We start from the raw sequence: 20,999 nt of genomic DNA on the forward strand, positions 1-20,999 counted from the left end.
TTTGGTTTTATTTTTAAGAGCATAGATGGGGCAACATATTTTGAAAAGTCCTGAAATAGAACTGAACTAGAACTGAACTAGAACTGAACTAGAACTGAACTAGAACTGAACTAGAACTGAACTAGAACTGAACTAGAACTGAACTAGAACTGAACTAGAACTGAACTAGAACTGAACTAGAACTGAACTAGAACTGAACTAGAACTGAACTAGAACTGAACTAGAACTGAACTAGAACTGAACTAGAACTGAACTGAAACTGAACTAGAACTGAACTAGAACTGAACTAGAACTGAACTAGAACTAGAACTGAACTAGAACTGAACTAGAACTGAACTAGAACTGAACTAGATGTGAACTGATTATTGCCCACCTTCGTTACTATTTACAACACCACAAGCCAACCAATGAACTCCGTAAAAGCAAAACTAAGGAAATAACAGAATGGAATCATATAGTATAGGAAGCCAGTAACATTTCAATTTACTCTGGGATTCTCATAATTTATAAATATTGTTCTGTATTGTTTTCTTCCATGCAGTTTTTGTGCTCTATATTATTTGTTGTGTTTTTTTAAGATTCTCTGCTAAAAAAGTAAAATGTTTATTTTGTATGTTGCAACATGTTTTCGCAACAATCCGCAAGATGCGCCAAAAAAAACAACGTTATATTTTTTATATTAGTGTTGTTCACCATCTGATTCTCAATGCAATGTAATTTTTACACTATTTTTTTTTTTTTTTTGTTGGCATCCTTATTGTCCCAGCTATTGTTGCTTTTTGTACCAAACAGTATTTTGCTACCATTGCCGCTTACTGCTGCTGACTGTAAAAATTTCTCCTACTGCTGTTGTAGTGATATGTTTGTATTCTATTTGTTGAATGATTTATCGTTAGAATTTTGTGCAACTAAAAGCCAACCAAACCCGAAACGTCTACGGTATTAGGAAACGCGCTCTGTAAGGCGAACAAAAAAGTACAAATAGATAAATACTCTTATAAAAAGCTTGGAAAATAGAAGAAACACAACAGAGCTGTTCGATTCTTATTTTTGTTTTTTATTTTTTGGAGACATTCTTTACATGCCAATGATTACTAAATAGCGAGTTTTGTTTTTTTTTTTTATTTTCAATGTGTTAAGCATTTGCAATTGAAAATGTGGTTGGCTACGATCATTACTATCAAACTTATCAGCACACTTATGAGCAAACTTTTGCTCATAAGTTTCTCTTAGAAAATTGTTCAGCTCTATGTTGTATGTAAACTTCTATAGATCAGCATTTGATAGAAAAATATTAACGATAAGTTTATAATAAAGAAAAATCCACTGATTATTTTTCAATCTAAAAATATGCTTACTTTAGAAAATTATTGTTTTTAAACTTATTCTATCGATCAGTTTTCAAAACAAAATTTATAGCGATCAGATTCTATAGGAAGCTTTGATTACGATTTTTTTAGATTTAAATTCTATCGATCAGTTTTCTATGTAACACTTGTATTGATAATATTTCGATATAAAACTTTTGTATCGATAAAAATGTATACTTGTATCTAAAAATTTTTTATTAAAAAATTTTGTTGATCAGTATTTTATGGATCATTTAATAATTTTTCAATAGAAAACTTTGATAAGATTATAGCGACCAGATTAGGGTTCTATAGTTGAAACGAAAAGTCGACTTTTCGACTTTTTATATTTAGTTAAAAATTGACTTTTCGACTTCTTTCATTTAACTAAATATCGACTTTTAGACCTTTCGACTATAAGTATTTTATAAATAGTCGACTTTTCGACTTTTTTCAACTTTTCCGACTTTTTGACTTCTTTCGACTTTTTTCCGACTATGTTTGACTTTTTTCCACTTTTTTTACATTTTCGACTATTTTTGACTTGTTTCTACAATTTTCGACTTTTTCCGACTTTTCGGTTTTTTCGAGTTTTTCGACTATTTTTCAGTTTTTGACTTTTTTTTAAATTTTCGACAATTTTTGACTTTTTTTAAAATTTTCGACAATTTTTGACTTGTTTCTACAATTTTCGACTATTTTTGACTTGTTTCTACAATTTTCGAGTTTTCGACTTTTTACGACTTTTTCCGACTTTTCGACTTTCTTCGACTTTTTTCGACTTATCCACCTTTTTCGACTTATCGACTTATTTCGACATTCAGACTTTTCGACTTTTATTAACAAAGTCGACTTTTTTCACAGACGATAGACGAGTTATCGTCAAAAAGTCGATTGTTTGATTATTCGAAAGTCGATTTATAGAACCCTAGATCAGATTTCCATGGAAAACATTGTGCGAATCAGTTTTCTTTAAAAAAAAATCGATCAGTTTCTTATAAAACACTTTAGTCGATCTGCTTTCTATGGAAGATTTTTTTGAACACTTTTATCGATCAATTTTCTATAAATATATCTTCCGATAAATTTTTGTCAGAAAACTCATATATTGTCAGAAACGTCCATCCATCAGTTTTCTATAGAAATCTCCTATAGATCAATTTTCTTTAGAAAACTTGTGTTCTATAAGAAAGTTCTATCTATCAGTTTTCTTTAGTAATCTGCTATAGATCAATTTTCTTTAGAAAACTTGTGGAGATCATTTTGTTGGTTAATCAATAATTGCCAGAAAACTTACATTCAGACACCAAAATTTAAACATTTTCCTAAAAAATCACAATATGCAACAAATTTCACTTTATTGTCTTTCTACTTACACAAACACATTGATATTTGTCTTCATAAAAAGAAATTGGTTATAATATTTTATACTAACACCAGTATAAGACCATTTCACCGAAATTGCTAGTTAAAATATTCTAGATTCTTAAAGATTTCTTGCTTGTATTTAAGCCAGGAAAAGATATTCGCCAAGTCACGTAAAATACTTTTTCTACGTTAGTATTTTACGCCACAAGATTTTAAGGATGCTTTAGTACATAATTTTTTTTCATTTCTGCTTAAAAAAAATGTTTTTTTTTTCTTAAAATTAGTATGTCATCATATAGATTGAATCAAGAAATTGCAGTTTTTCTGTCTTTATTTTCTTATAAAATAAGAATATACAAGCGTGTGTGTGCATTTATTTTTACATTTAACAAAAAATAATGTTAAATATATTCACGTACGAAATACGAATTCGTTTAAATATTCCAAATACGTTTATGCATTTTCATCACCCATTTTTCTGGTAACGTTTTTATGCATCAATACATTACAGACATAGAAACCTATGTATGTATACAATGTCAGGAGTTTAATGCATTTTATGTATTTTTTTCAATATTTTTGCTGAAAATATTTTTTACACAATTATGTAGCTATTTTTGGGATATTTATGCAGATGACTAACTAGCTATATGTCAGTTAGATTTTTTTTATAGCTGCATAGTTTTTAAGCGATAATCCAATTTCAAATTCTTCTATTGACCGTTAGAAAGTAAACAGTTTTATTATCTCTAAAAAAATTATTGTTAGATAACATCTTGCTAAATGTAAAATTTTGTTTATAGGATTTTCTATATTTTTTTTAAATATTCACTTTAACTTACCCGAATGTTGAAATTCAATCTGAAAAGAAAACAAAAAAATATTTATTTGAAAAAATTTTTATATTATTAATATCGAAAAATTATTAATATTATTTCTGATGATATTATTTCTGATGATCTGTTTTCTTTACAGTAAACTTCGTATGATCAGTATAAGATAACAAACTAGCAACGATCATAGTGATAGTGAATCAGTTTTCTCTGAAAACTTCTGTCGTTATGTTTTCTTTAGACAATTTTTATCAGTTTTTTTCTAAAAACGTTTTGTAGGCCAATTTTCTTAAGCAAACTTCTGATGATTTGCTTTATACAAAACTTCTGAAGATCTGTTCTTTTTATAGAAAACTCTTGTTCAATCAGTTTTGTTTAAAAATATTAAGGATCAATTTCCTTAAGAAAACTTCTGTGAATTTATTTTCTATATAAATCTTTCGCCGACCTGTTTTTTAAAGAAAAAACTATGTCTATAAATTTTTTAATGAATACATCTAATAATCGGTTTTTTTATAGAATTCTTTTGTCGATAAGTTTTATATAGAAAGCTTCGAATGATCAGTTTTCTTTTTATAAAAAGACATGGTCTGATGTCGTTAGTAGTCGCCTACTGATCATTATTCTATAGAAACTTTTTACAATTAGAAATCTTCTGTCAATATTTTTTTATAAATAAATCCTGTTTGTAATATTTGTAGATAAATTTCAATCTAAAGAAAACTTCAGTAGATCTGTTCTCTATAGAAAACTTCTGCCGATCTATTTATGTAGAAATAGTTAAGAATTGCTATTCTTCTATAAAAAAAAAACTTTTGTCGATAAAACTGAAGATCAGTTTTGGAAAACTTCTCACCATTCTGTTGATATTTATTTTTACTGAAAACTTCCTTAAATCAGTTTTTTCTAGAAAACTTTCATCGATCAGTTAAAATTCTCAAATGAAAACCCGCGAAAAATGATTCTTGAACGGCACACGCGAACAACATTCCACAATTATGTATCCTGTTTTTTGTTTTTATTGATTTTACAAATATTTTTAATTTATTTATTTAATTTTATTTTCTTCACAAAAAAATTTCAATAATTATACCGTACACCTGTCTGTCTGTCAGTCCATCCAGGCCAATGAAATTTGGTACATGATCTTTTATTGAAAATGAAACCCCCGTATAGGACTTGCAAACCTTGTAATCAAACTGCAGGTCGCAATTTGAGATAATTCAATGAAATTTGGCACTTCATCCTCTATGGTGGCGTAGACAAAGCATTTTGAAAACTTAAATATATCTGACGCAAGGTACATGCAGTCGAAGTGTTTTACGTGAGTACCAGGCATGTTGTCCTATCTCACAGTGGTACTTTTTCAACCACTGGGTAAGTAAAAAGTAGACAACTCACAACTGCCCCTTTGTGTTTCTTAAACGCAGGTTGCAATTTTTGTACATGAAGATACCGGTCCATGTACAAGCACTTTGCTCAAGTACTCGAGCTATCTAATCTCTTGCCATAGTAGTCACGTTGGGGAATGACCGGTGTCATAAAAAAGCTCAATCTACCCCGATTTCACTCAACCACACTAATATGTCTCTGTTGTTTCGGCAACAGCACCTAGAATGGACGTAATTGAGTAGTCCGAAACACGGATCATATTAACTGACAAGACTTTAATTCTGTAGTCACAGAGACCCACTGTGAAAAGTTGAGCATAAACTCAACCATGTGGAAAAATCGCTAAATAAATCAAAGAGAGGGCAGTGATCTTGCACCACGTCCATTCTTCCACTCCGTCACTCCATCTGTCAAATCCATCAGTTACTCTATTCTCTCTAGAGAATTCAAGTAGACATCAAAAAACATCAGCAACTTTGGAAAACTCCACCTCGTAAAACCAATATTTTCATTACTAGCTCAAATCCAAAATTTTATTAATCCACATGCTCTGTACCGTAGCGCTCTGGCATCTAGGAACGATAACAGAAATGTGTAATGAAAATCATATTCAACTTGTATTAGTCTTTTAACCAAGCAACCCTCTTCCCGCGATTTGGGTTTTAACCACAGCCACTACGTGGATCCCGAAGGAGCCTCAACCAACTGACCAGCCGGGACATAGTCCTGCAGGCAACTGGCCACCCATAGTACCAGATTATGTGGTGCTATGGTTCGACTTAATTTCAATTTATGTAAGGACTAAGCCAGGCAGTAAATTGTCAACACCAGTTTATAGTCCCTGAAGACCACAGGTATTGGTAGTAATTATCTACCCCTGGATTGCAAGTCACCATGATGTGACACTTATCAAGGATACATGCCCGGGGTGGCAGAGGCAATTTACAATACAACTGTAATGCTTTGTTATGAAAACTAAATCACATTAATTTTTTTAACGGTGTAGATTATTATCAGGTCGGCCTCGCCCGACTATAATTTCTTACTTGTTTTTATTTGATGTTTTTTTATATTTCCTAATTTTCTTTTTATACCCTACACCACTTTAGTGGGGAGGGTATATTGGGTTTGTGCTGATGTTTGTAACATAATAATATTGAAGAAGACCTAACTCCCCCTACCAACATTTTTTAGGATAGGGCCATATTTTGCCCTACTCCACTTTGGGCCCTCTTAAAAAAATCTCTTTTTTTGTCAAAAAAAAGTAAAAATATTCCGAAATAAAGTTAAAAAACAAACCAAATGCTTTATTTTTTTCAAATAATCCCCATTTTTAACATACATACTGACTGGTGTAGGGTATCATATGGTCGGCTACGCCTGACTATACATTCATACTTGTTTATTAAATTGAAAACGTAGTTTTTTTGCTGATTCTACCTTATTATTGTTTTATTATAATTAAGTAAATAATTTTCTACAGTAAAAATCTATAAAATATATTTCTATATCAAATATCTCTTCATAAAAATTACATAGAAAATATTTACAAAGAGGTATTTTTATAAAGGAATCATTATGGACACAAGTAAAGCTGTATTATCAACTTCTGTTTATCTAACCAAGCTGTCAGCAAAATAATAATATGAAATGACTGTTAATATTTTTCCATATACATAATTAAGAATGCAGTTAATTTGGACAAAAATTTAAATATCTTTAAAAAATATCAAAGTCCTAAAGATTTTTTCTCAATATGACACATTTTTAGCCAATGCAAACAGGACATGACAGTTAACATAAAAAATCTTTAGATTTTAGAATTTAACAAACAAAATGTCACACAAGAACCCTTATCATAAGTTGGTTAAACAGTGCAAACATGTTTTAGAAGGTGAAAACAAAAACCAAAAAAAAAAATAAAAAGAAAATCTTTAATTTTTTAACTTATTTTCTTTTGTAAATGCCAATACACTTACAGCTTTTCATTCACACCCCTGTCCAGACGACATTGGTTTTTGTGGCCTGTAATTGACAGTGGTGGTTTTTGATTAATGACCCGTTACTGGTATCAATCAATGTGACGATATATATGATACATTATGCTAAAAATTACAACAAACTGTTTTAAGGATATATACTTGAGAAGACATATACAAGTAGATATACATATACATTAATACATATATAAATATTTAGAACACCAAATCCATTTATCATCTGGTGAGTGTGGTGGTGGAGGAGTAAAAAATAAAAAAAACTCATCTTCCACACTTTTTTTACCACACAATTCTTTGTGTCTAATTGATGAGTAACTTAAACTGTTAAAATAAAATTTTATTTTGACAAAATGACTTGTTATCTCGATTGTTGAGAGAAAAAAAGTAATTGTCTTAAAGATATTAGAAAAATGGCAAATAATAATGAGCTTTTCTTTTGAAATTTACTGCTTTCAAGAATATGCTGAAAAAAAAACGTTGAAAATTTTAAAAATTAGTTTACAAATTTCTTGCAAAATTGCCAATTAACCCACTCTCTAAAATTTACAAAATTTAAGTAAGTAATAACACTTGCATTAATATGAAAATACATACGTATTTATATAAAATTTTTATCATGTATTTTCTACGAAATGAAATAAAAACATATCGAAATCCTTGTTATTGAAATACAAAGAAAAATAAAAAGAAATTAAAATGAAAATGAAAAAACAAAACCAAAAACAGCAAAAGGAATTAAGTGAAGCAAATGAATGGTAAAAATTGAAAGCGTTGCTATGTTCGGTCAACATCAATGAACGTAATGAAAGTTTAAATGACAGTTGAAGAAATATGCTGGACTTCAATGACGACAGGATGCAATGCATTGTGGCGGTTGGTTGCTTGGTTGGTCGATATACATACATACATACATATGTATATAGAAAACTACAAAAAATCAACAAGACTGAAAACAATGGTTTTCATGTATTTTAAGAAAACATGCAGTAGTTCATGGTTCCTTTTTAATTTTACAGTGCAATGGACACATTGAAATTTTTCGTTAAATGGAAAAACAATTGCAGCCAAAAATGTAGAGCAAAAAAGAAAGAAAATAATTACACACAGACTCACACGCACACACACATATGCATAAGTATAAGAAAATCTTCAAATTAATTATTTGGCTTTAAATTTGCTTGGTTTTACAGTTTTTGTTTTCCAATTGCAATATTTAAAGTGTAGTTATTGCTATTAAGAAATATTTAAGATTCGTGTGGCAATTCAATGTTGAAAGAAGTTATTTTGTTTTTAAAGATTGTAACAAATATTAAATTTTTTGCATTGTCTATAGACATAGAGGAGTTTTCGAAGATAGAAATATATCGATAAAAGTTTTCTGTAGGAAATCAATCAGTACAAGTCAATGCAAATACAAAAATTGATAAAATATTTTTTCACATAAAAAACTGATCGACAAAAATAATCTTTAGAAAAAAATTAATTTTCTTCAGAAAAACAAATTCTCAAAAAATATTTAATACAAGAGAAAACTGAGTTAAGGGCGCACAAGGTTTACACGGACACACAGACAGGCAGACAGACAGACAGACGGACATAGCTAAATCGACTTAGAAAGTGATTCTCACTTTACTTTAAGGTGGGTTTAGGATTTTTGGGTGTTACAAATATCAGTTCAAACGCATTATACCTTCCTCACTTAAAAACATATTGGTATAAATTTCTTTATAAAAAACGATCGAGTTTTTCATAGAAAACTAATTGTTAAAATGTTTTATATAAAAGAGACGTTTAGAAATTTGTAGAAATTTTCTACAGAAAAGTGATCGACAGAAGTTTATTACAGCTGATCGATTGATCTTTTTATGGAAAACAGATCGAAAAGTGAAAATGAACAAAACTGTCCTATAAAAGCTTTTTTAGGAAAAACTAATGTCCATGAGGTTCATCAGGTTGATCTGGTTTATTAACATTTTCTATAGAAAGGTGTTTCACATAAATTGTATATGAAAAAGTGATTTCTAGATGTGTTCTATAGAAAACTGATTAATATAAAAAAAAAACAATAGAAATTTTTAATGAAAACTAATATTTTCGAAAGAAGATCGAATATAGTACTGTATGGGACCTTAATATAAATATAAAAACTGATTAAGCGGTTTCCTAAAGAAAACTTGTCGATAGAGGTTTTCTATAATAAAAACTTATCGATAGAGACTTTCTTAAGAATACAGATTTCGATGAAAAACCGATAGAAACTGATCGATAGAGGTTTTCTGTAGAATACTAATTGATAGAAATCTGTTGGAAAGAGATTTTCTTTAGAAAACTCATTAATAGAAAACTGATCGATAGAGGTTTTCTATAGAAATCCGATCGTTTAAGGTTTTCTATAAAAATTTATAGAAAACTAGTACATATAAGAAAACCTCTCGAAACCTCTCTCTTCATATTCGGTAGAATACTGATCGATAAAGCGTTTTGGTGAAAAGCTGATTGGTTGAAGGTTTTGATGAGAAACTGCCCGATTGAGTTTTTTTTTTTTGGAGAAAACTGATCGATAAAGGTTTTCTGTAGAATGGTGATCGATACAAGGTTTCGACGAAAAAAACAAAGGATTTCTCTAGAAAACTGATCGACAGAGGTTTTCTAAAAAAAACTGATCGTTAGAGTTTTTCTATAACAAACTGATCGAAAAAGGATTTTCTATACAGAACTGATCGATCGATGTTTTTAGACGTTATGAAAATTCTTAAAAATGTTTAAATGTGTTAACTTTTATCCCGAAAAGATTTGTACCAAAATTTGATGAATGTTGCATTTGGGATTGCTTTAAAAAAGTATCCTGTAGTAAACTGATCGATAGAGGTTTTCTGTAAAATACTTATCGATAGAATGTTTCGATTAGTCAAGTTGAGTGAAGTTTTTTTTTTCTTTGTAGAAAACTGATCGATAGAAGTTTTCTGTAGAAAGGTGATCGATACAGATTTCGATGAAAAAGAGAGGTTTTCTAAAGAAAACTGATTGACAGAAATTTTCCATATAAAACTGATCGTTACTGCTTTTTTTAACAAACTGATCAAAAAAGGATTTTTATAGAAAACTGATCGATAAATGTTTTTGGACGTTATGAAAATTCTTAAAAATGTTTAATGTCTATGGATATTGTTACATTTTATGAACAGAAATGTGTGTGGAAAATTAATTTAAAATTTAGGTAAGAAAAACTATTACCCTAAAATGAATTGCACCAAATTTTGGTGAATAATGCCTATCTTCATGCAGTCGCAGGGGTTTTAAAGCTGGGGTATTTCGAATACCGGCTTTGACAATTGGACAATTTTAAATACATTGATTTAATGTCATTTTGCTCATGGACATTGTGACAGGAATGTCGTGAGTTTAACGTGAGCACCTGCCTTGACGGCCTTATCTCTAAGTGATCTTTTTCAACCACTGGGTAGACTTGAGAACGGTCTACCATCGCCCCTATGTTCTTCAATGAAGAACGCCGGTGGCAATTTTGGTACATTGATTCTGACCGGTCCATGCACAAGTACTTTGCTGGAGTACTCGAGCTATCTAATCTCTTGACAATTGGATGACCTATATGCCGTAGACTTGTTCTTACTCACAGGGACATACTGTGGTAATTCTGATATGAACAGAGTAAACCCTGAACATATCTGGACAAGGAAGGAAAATTCAATGGTATCAAGTGTATATGATACCTTCCATCCATCATCATTCAACCCAGCACACATCTCATTTATACGACACATTCATAAGAGAAAAACATACGACACATTCATTAGGTAGACGGGTGGATGCGGCTCGCCAAACCTCACATTCATCCCGTACCATATACAATTAATACCAACTCATTTCCAACACTCACTCCCACAGTCACTCGACTGCGGCGTGTCTGTTGTTCTCGGCAACAACACCGAACTTATCCCGAAATATTGACTATTACCATGCATCAGTCTTTTAACCGCCACGTACTCTCCCCGCGAATTTGGGTTTAAACCACAGCCACTATGTGGATCCCGAAAGAACCTCAACCAACTGACCAGCTAGGACATAGTCCTGCGGGCAACTGGCCACCCGTAGTACCAGATTATGCGGTGCTCTGGTCTGACCTCTGGCAATCTATGCAAGTACTAAGCCAAGAAGATACAGTCTAACCAATTTTTCAATCCCGGTCAGATTGAAGGTATTGGCCACCACTTTATACCCCGGGCTTACAATAACACCAAGGCGGAGGTCTCGCCTAGGTAACATGCCCCGGGGGAGGACATTGTGACACTTTTGATATTATCATTACGTTCAAGGACACTATGATTCGTCATAAAGTAAATGGACATTATGTCACTGGATATATTGACACACCGTCAAATTTCCATATAAATTACTTTAATAAAAGTAATCTTTAAAAAATGATCATGAATAAGTTTCTATGGAAAACTTATCGTGGACAGGATTGTTTCGAACATTTATTGTGAAAGGGTTTTTCATAGTGGAAGTGAAATCTTATTACTCGTAATAAAGTTTTTATTTGTACATAATTTTGCGTTAAAATTAAAAATTTTATAAATTTAATTTCTTATGACTCTTTTACTCTTTCAACACAAATCATCACATAAAAAATGTTTGTATAATAAAAATGTTTTGCTCAAATACTTTCTTTACTCAATTATCTTATTTTATTGTTTTAAAGAAATGAAATTGTTTAAATATGCTGCAAGAAATAAGATAAAACTTTGCTTAGTACATATTTATTTATTGATTTGTGAATGAGTTTAAACAATTTTTTAATATCACGTTTTAATTAAATTTTTGTTTATCATAAATATTTTTCTTCGAGCTCATAAAGTTATTAAATATATAAGAATAAAATGAATTGAAAGCGGAAAAATGTTCTGATTTTTATTCTATTCTACTGTTGTTTTATTTGCTTTTCATTTTTCTCATTTTTGCTTGATTTATTTTAAGTGGTCTTTTATTGGTTGAGCATGAGGAATTTTTTTTTCTTTCTTTTTTTCTGTCTTCTACTGAATTATGATTTTATTTTTTCGTTTTCATTGTTATACCCTACAAATGTTATAAAGGAAATTTGATTTTAGTTTTATATAGAAATTGTGTTCATTCAGAGCTTTTATACATATTGACTGAAAATCAATTTTTAACTCTAGTGATGTCCGTCCATCCTTCTCATCAATCCACATATTACAATTTTAAAGTTGTTATAATAATAATCAAATAGCTTATACTGTAGCATATCACATAATCGTTTATGATCAATCTAACCTTCTTACTTTTTTTCTTATATTTCTGCCTTCATATTTAATATTAATTTATTACCGCACAATTGTGCCTTGTCTTACTTGTCTTGTTGCGCCGTGTTCCTTTTATATTCCTTCTAAATCTCCTGCAAGCATTTAATATATATAATGCGGAGTTCTTATTTAAGAGGCAACAAATATTCCGCTGTTGCAAGTGAGACATAATTGTGGAGGAGTTGGTTGGTGCTGCCGCCACTACTCAGTTACAAACTACAACAAAGAAAGATTACGTGTATTGAGTTTTCTTTTAAATATTTTTACTAGAGTTTTTTTTCTTTTATTTTGTTTAAAAATTATGATTAAAATTTATACGCTTCTTATTTTTTTTACAAATATTTTTCTTTACTCTCCATTTCCTGCTGTATTTTATTCATTTATATTGTGGTATGTCAGAGTATAATTTCTTTAAGTTCGTTTATTTTTTTCATCTTTATTTTAGTTAGATAATATATAGACTGATTAATGATGGCAAATGATTAATGAAAGCAAATAGCTAGAATTACTTTTTTTTAAGAAAAAAATGAATTAAACGAGTATAATTTTTTTTGTAAAATTGTCTTTTGTTTAACTAAACGTTCATATTTTATTCAAAAGTATTGCTTTTTTCTTATATTTTTTAAGTTCTATTAAAAACAAATTTATTTATGAGAACCAATAAGCAAAATCAACCTCATTTTGAAATGACTGACAGTTTGAAAGGGGTGGTTGAGTGGGTGCTGTAGTACTAACAATTTATTTAGGCATAAATGACAATTTAATTGATTTTTTTTATTCGTTTTTTGTTTACAAAACCACAACCATTTAAATTAAATGATTAATAGTAATATTTATTTTTCCCCTTTTTTAATTGCATCGCTAAATGCCTGATAAAAAAACACTCAACAAATTGTTTTTAAGCTTGAAAGATAATTTACATTGTGAGAACTTTTAGTTGGCCAACCAAAAGTTTTAAACCTAAAGAGAACTAAGTTAAATTTTGTTAAAAATTTAACAAAATATATCTTTTAAGAGAAGTGTAATAGAATATTTTATGGCATTTTATTTGGGCCATAAAAAGGATTAATGTACAAGTTAAGCTAATTAAGAATGTTTTGGGATTTTAAACTCACGTATATATTAAACATAAAGGAAGGTTATATATTAAATATAATGCTGCAAGATAAATTTCCTAAAAGGTTAATAAAACATATCACTGAATTAAATAAGTAAAACTTATAAAATATATATTGAGAGAAAGTATCCATTTCATAAATTGATAGCAGAATATATACTCAGTTTTGAGTATAGCAAAAGATATCTACCTAAAACATCTTTTGCAGGGAACATTTAATAGGTTCTCATTTTAGGTTCACTATGTATTGAACTTTCAAAAAATCTAAGCAAATTTAAAAAAATCTTAATGAAAAAAATTATTTGGAACAAGTAATAGTTCTATATTCGGCTGTGCCGAATCTTATATACACTTCACCACGGTTTGTTAAAAAAAAAACGTCAGTACAAAAAGTCCTCTTTTACATAACTTACTTCGGGATCAACTTGCTTAATTTCATGTTTCTTCATTCAATATTATAGAAAATTCAAAAGAGTACCTTTTGAGAAACAAAAATGTACCCAAAAGTTCCTTCTATGGGTTATCAACTAATTTAGACTCTACATACATAATTTCATATTTCTAGGTTCAATATCATAGAAAATTCAAAGAGTATCTTTAAAAAACCAAAAAATAAAATACAAAAAAGTTTACTTTTTCAGGTTCTCACCTAACTCCGACTCTACATACTTACTTTCACATATAATATTATAGAAAATTCAAAGTACCGTTCGGAGATCGCAAAAGTACCAAAAATCCCCCTTGATGTGTTCTCGTCTAATCCGGGCTCTACATACTTAATTTCATATTTGTAATTATTATAGAAAACTAGTAGTAGTACCATACTTAATTTCATGATCCTAGGTTCAATATTATAGAATATTCAAAAGTACCTTTTGAAAAAGGAAAAAGTACCAAAAATTTCCTAACTAACTAACTACTTAGGTTAGGTTTAGGTTAGGTTGATAGGAGGATGTATACTACATCAAATCCGAAGAAATACACCTAGGCCACTATCGGGCCTGTTGTGCGCACCAATTCAAGAAAAAAAATTTTTTTCACTGAATGTATTATTTTTCCATGTTCAGAAACTCAGTTTCCTGGACGTAATTCCCAAGAATATTTCCGGAATAACATCACTTCCAAGATACTTGGATCTAACTTCGACGAATGCCTGACAATGGCAAAGAAAGTACTCCAGAGTTTCACTATCCTCTCCACATGCTCTACATTCCTCTGAATCCGCACGTCCAATTTTGTATAGATGTGCTCGTAATCCTGTGTCCACTGAGAATACCTACCATCATACTAACCTCAGACTTGCTCATTTTGAGAAGATTTCTCGTCTTGCTCTCATCAGGGTCACCCAATAGAATCTTTGTGGTTCTACCCACCGTTTCATTATTCCAAGAGGCCTTATGGGATTCTCTCATCCATATTTTTAATTCAGCTTTTGTTGCGTCGAATGATTTTGCGTTTGTCAGGTTAACTACATCGAGCTCCCTTCCCTTTAAAGCTATTACATTCGCCATTTCGTTGCCGACTACTCCCGAGTGGCCTGGTACCCATATGATGTGAACTTTACCTCTGGGAGAGTATTCAGTTAAAGCTTTCTTACAATCCAATACGGTCTTAGATTTAATTCTATCACCTAATATCGCACAAATTGCCTTCTGGCTGTCGGAAATATATTAAGCCTGCCTAACTAACTAACTAGCTAACTAACTAACTAACTAACTAACTAACTAACTAACTAACTAACTAACTAACTAACTAACTAACTAACTAACTATCTAACTAACTAACTAACTAAATAACTAACTAACTAACTAAATAACTAACTAACTAACTAACTAAGTAACTAAGTAACTAAGTAACTAACTAACTAACTAGCTAACTAACTAACTAACTAACTAACTAACTAACTAACTAACTAACTAACTAACTAACTAACTAACTAACTAACTAACTAACTAACTAACTAACTAACTAACTAACTAACTAACTAACTAACTAACTAACTAACTAACTAACTAAATAACTAACTAACTAACTAACTGATTTGATATGTTCGATTACTGTGTATAACCAATCTGTTCAGTTGTTTTTTGATTAAACAATTTTCTTGTAATTTGTGAAAAATGTTGTTTTTCGTCGAATAAATGAAATATTATCAAAAAATAATTCAAAAAATATTATCAAAAATTAATGAAATAATTATTATTTGAAACAAAGTATAACAAGTAGTCAACACTAAAGACTGATTTAGTCTGATATATAGTCAAAATGAATGTAAAACAAGTAGTCCGACTCTTTGACAGCAGTACCTAACTCTAAGCATGTGTTAATGAAAAAGAACCTAACTCTATATATTTGTTGTTGACAAAAATGTATATGTGTAAGGTGCTATCTAAAGAATTGTTTCAAAGGTAAAAACAAATCATGGATAATGTAAAATTCATAAAATTTCTAAACAAAAATATGAATTTTGGATATGATCGTCTTGTATTTCGATGAAGTTCTTCACATGCATACAAAATTTTAAGTTCTATAAAATTTCTAAATTTTTGTTTGATTTTATTAATGATTAAGTTTGCAATGTATATTTCCTAAAATATTTATCCGATATAAAGCCTATGTCTTATAGATATGTATTGCTACATTTAAAATGTCATAGTTTATTTGCAGGAATTATATCCTTAAGTCGAGGATATCTCAAAAAAAAAACCTTCCATTTTTCCTTATCAAGAATACCATTTATCACCACTTCAAAAGTAGCATTAGGAGATTTTTGTAACTTCTGTTAATATTATTTGAATCAAATTATTTTTATTCTATTATACTACAATTTCATTTGCTAACAACTTCCAAAAAAGAACATAAAAATTACTTTTCCAAAATAACTTTAGATAAAGTGAATTTGGAATCAAATAACAAGAACATTCCTGTTATGCCAAGCCTCATCTTTAACTTTTTTATGTCGTTTTTAGTACTTCCGTGGAGTAAAAATTTACTTATTTTTCGCTTCTTTGGAAGTTCTCTTTTCTATACAAATTAAAATACTAACCAAAAAATAAAAACCTTTGAAAAATATTATACAGATTTGCAAAAATTTCTTTACAATTCTCTTGAAATTAACAAGGTAAACTATGCAATTTTAACACTTAAACATATATATTTTTGTTTATCTTTAATGCATATATTTAGTTGTAATAACGTTTTTATAAAACTTTACATTTCAACTTTAATATAAATTTATTTAGCTATTTTTATATTTCCATTAAAAAATATTTTGAACTGATATAATTAAAATAAGGCTAAAGTAATTTTGACTCAATTTTAAAGTTTTCAGAATTAATTTCTTTGTACACAACCTTATGCAGCATTTACGTATATGTATATCAAAATATAAACTTTACTCAAGTATTTATTCAAATGTTTCCGAAATACATACATACTTACTTACTTTAAGTATAAGAACATGTATTCATCTATCTGTCTTAACTTTTACTTAAAGTTTTCTTTTGCCTTAATTAAAGAAATAAAAAGCAAAAATTCAATTTCATAATTAAAATTGTAAAATATTAGAAAGCCTAAAGTAAAATTTCATGTTTCCTTTTTTTTCTTAATAAGTAAATTACATTCCAAGGTAAGGTTATGTAAGTGTGTATAGTCAATTTGTTGGAGGGTTTGTAACGAAATTTTCTTTTGATTTAAAAAGTTATGTTTGTGAAAATTTACATATGCATGTTCTCTGTTGGTTTATTTAAAGAAGGTTGTTTTTTAAAAAGATATGTTTTAAAGAAATTTAAAAAAAATGTACTTCTGAAAACTAAGGTTAAAGGTCACAATTTAAAAATTTAATTTAAAGCTTGTCTAAAACAATATTTTCATTAATATATCCAGAATCTTTTAAAGCATCCAAGATTGTAATACTGTAAGGTAAAACACTATAAAAAAATCTATCTCTAGAGATATTCGTTTGACTTTAAGACATCTTTAATATTTATTAAACAAAAATCTGTTATGACAATTTTGATCTTATGGAAATCAAAATTCTTTTCAGCTGTCTACTGCAAATATTTTTTATTACATTTATGAAATAAATTTGATATTTAATATTTAACACACATAACGTATATATGTAAACTCACTTACACACATATAATATTGCCATAGTTACATGTGTTTAGTTAAAGACTTTTAAAGTATTTACTCACGTTGTTGTTTAAGGAAACGGAAATATCAGATACAGTGAACCCAAAATAATGAAAGAAACAAATAACATATTTTTTATATCAACAATATATGGTAGATAATATTCTAATTTATCAATAATTTCTATAAAAAATGATTTACATTTCATTTTTTTTTTTTTTTTTTTGCAAATACTTATTGTTTTAAACTTTAATCAAAATACTCACAGCTTGTTTCACTGTATGAGAATTTAATGTTAGATTAACAAGTTGTTAAAAAAAACTCATACTTACATTTAAAGAAAGCAAATACATAAAGCTAGTATGTGTATGTAAATGAATGAGTATTTAAATATTTTTCGTGTTTAAAAGAAAAGCTGAAAAAATGCGTTAAATTTTGGATAAAAACGAATACGAAATACACTTTAAAACATATTAAGAACCTTTTAGTCAACAGACTGCATTCGAGTCAAAACTATAAAGTGATCTATAATCAAGACTATAAACTGATAAATAATCAAAACTACAGACTGATTTATAGACAAGACTGTAAATTAGTCAATACTATAAAAAAGTAAAGACTATGGACTAATCTATTAGAATTATAGGCTGGCACGTAGTCAAGACCATAAATTGATCTTTAGTCAAGACTATAAAGAGATATATCATCAAGTCAAAAGATTGATCTAAAGTTAAGACTTCAGATTGATTTGTAGTCAATATTATACACAAATCTGTAAAGAATTGATTGATCTGTAGTTGAGACTTTAGACTGATTTGTAGTTAATACTATATACAAATCTGTAAAGAAGACAGTCTGATCTGTTGTCAAGACTACAGACTGATCTATAGTTAAGACTATAGACTGTTTTATAGTTAGAACTGGTCTTTATTCAAGACTATAAACTAGTCTATAGTCAAGACTATAAAGTAGTCTAAAGTCAAAACTATAAAATAGTCTATAGTCAAGACTATAAACTAGTCTATAGTCAAGACTATAAACTAGTCTATAGTCAAGACTATAAACTAGTCTAGAGCCAAGACTGTATCTGTAGTGAAGAAGATTGATCTTTAGTGAAGACTATAAACTGATCTACAGTTAAGACTATAGACTAGTCTATAATCAAGGTTATACACTCATATATTGGTTAGCAGTCTATTCTCTGCTGTTCGCATTAGGGGCACACTTGGGTCCATATTTTTGAACCCTTTGTGATACTTGAAAAGCGAAAACGGTCGGAGTATAAGTACACTTCGACCCATATACTCTGGTTTCATATTCAAACCATTTTGTCGCACTAATAAAAGAATCTATCCTTCGGATGTCAGCCTCGGAGAGGTGCGTTAAAACATGCATGACATTGCTTAGTAGTAGATTTGATCTATGCTCAGCTAGGGCAGGGCATTGACAGAGGAAGTGAACAGTACTCTCTTTTTCTTCTTTATCTTGACAGCTTCTGCAAAAGTCATTACAAGTAATTAGGTTTCATGGAAACTAATTTAAGGATCGTAATCTACGTAGATCAATAGGTAACCAATTCATCATGACGAAAATAGCCTTTGCTGGAGTGGTACGAAGGGAATCTTTTATCATTAGTACCGATGCGCGAAGGATTCCTTCAAATATCTTTCCGTTGACGTCCATTTGTAAGGATTTCCACAAAACAAGAGCACCATACGGGCATCGGTTTAACTACCATGTCGAAGAGGAAAGTGGGTGGAAAGGGGAAGAATGAAAAAGAGTGAAAAACCCGTTATATGTACTCCAAGTACTATGTAATCTAAGGTCCGTTTTCATTCTATACTATATCGTATTTAGATATTTTCGAAATACTTGCATGAACTTAACTACCATGTCGAAGAGGAAAGTGGGTGGAAAGGGGAATTATGAAAAAGAGTGAAAAGACCGTTATATGTACTCCAAGTACTATGTAATCTAAGCTCCGTTTTCATTCTATACTATATCGTATTTAGATATTTTCGAAGTACTTTGCATTGAACTCCCTTCTCCCGGTACACAGGTCATGTCAAAATTATATATCTATAGTCAAGACAATACTCGGGTCTATAATTAAGATCTTAGACTAATCCGCAATTAAGACTATGGTAAAGAGTGTACTATAGGTTATAGGCTGATATTTGGTCAAAATTATTTACTGATCTCTAGTCAAGACTAGAGACTAGTCCATAGACTATATGTTTGTCTTTAATCTATAATCAAGGCTGTAGACTTGTCTTAAATCAAAAATATAGAATTGTCTATATTCAAGATTTTATAATTTTAAATGAGCAACAAACTTTAAGATAAATTAAATATGCTTCTCTTTTCTTCAAGCCGGATATAAAAAGAATTATGTACAAGACAAGAGAAGAAATAAATTTTGAAGAAAGGGAAAAAAATCTTAAAATGTTGTAGGATGTTGTTAAGAACACATACTGTATTTTCTTTTTTTTTTTTGATAAGGGTAATATGCCAAAAATATAAACACATATTTAGACAAACACACACATGCACGTATGAATGTATGTTTAAGTTAACAAGTATTTGTTTTGCATTGTTAAACACCCTGCTGTTCGGGGTGACCTTAGCGACTAAGTAAATTAACTACGATATTTATTACAGCTTTTTTAATTAAAATTAATTAACAAATTTTTAAAGAATATGGAAATTTTGTTTTATAAACCTCTTATAAAATATATTGCTGATTATGAATAAGGGGCAAGTATTAATCTTTATATAATTCACAAACAAGTAAAACCACCAAGTGATGAGATATTTCTCAAATAGTCTTTATATAAAAGGTTACATAAACTTTTGGTGAAACAACGGAAATATGTTTTTTATACGTCGAAGTGCGTAAATATTAGGAAGCCTCAAGACTTTGGTTTTAATAAATTTGTTAAAATTTTTGTTAGATATATATTTTTTTTTTAAATATTCAAAAATATTGAATTATTTTCAGATATATTTGAAAACTTTAAGAAACAATTTTGCTTTATAAAATTTTTAGAAAAATGTTGAGATTTTTTTGCATATTCGACATTTATTTGAAAAAATAAAAATCTGAATAATTCCAAAAATTTGATATCGTTTTCCACTAAAATGTTCATAGAATGAGGTTTATATACTGTATGAAGGTTTATACACTTGGGGAATCATTTAAATCGGGGTCTAACTATAGACGCTGATCTATTTAGTATCTAGGAATAAGAGGGTTTTCTGCGGAGCAGTTTCCAACGGATATAACGATTCTAAACGTTTTGGGAGCATGTTACCTTGGTTAAACCTCCACCTTTGTGTTATTGCAATCCCGGGGAAAGTGGTGTTACCAACACCTCTAGTCGGTCCGGGACTATAAATGTGTATAAAGTCTAGTGCCTTGCTTAGTCCTTGCATAGATTGAATAAGAGATCAAGCCAGAGCAC

Source organism: Lucilia cuprina, chromosome 5 (genome assembly GCF_022045245.1).
Source record: "Lucilia cuprina isolate Lc7/37 chromosome 5, ASM2204524v1, whole genome shotgun sequence".
Lineage (NCBI taxonomy): Eukaryota > Metazoa > Arthropoda > Insecta > Diptera > Calliphoridae > Lucilia > Lucilia cuprina.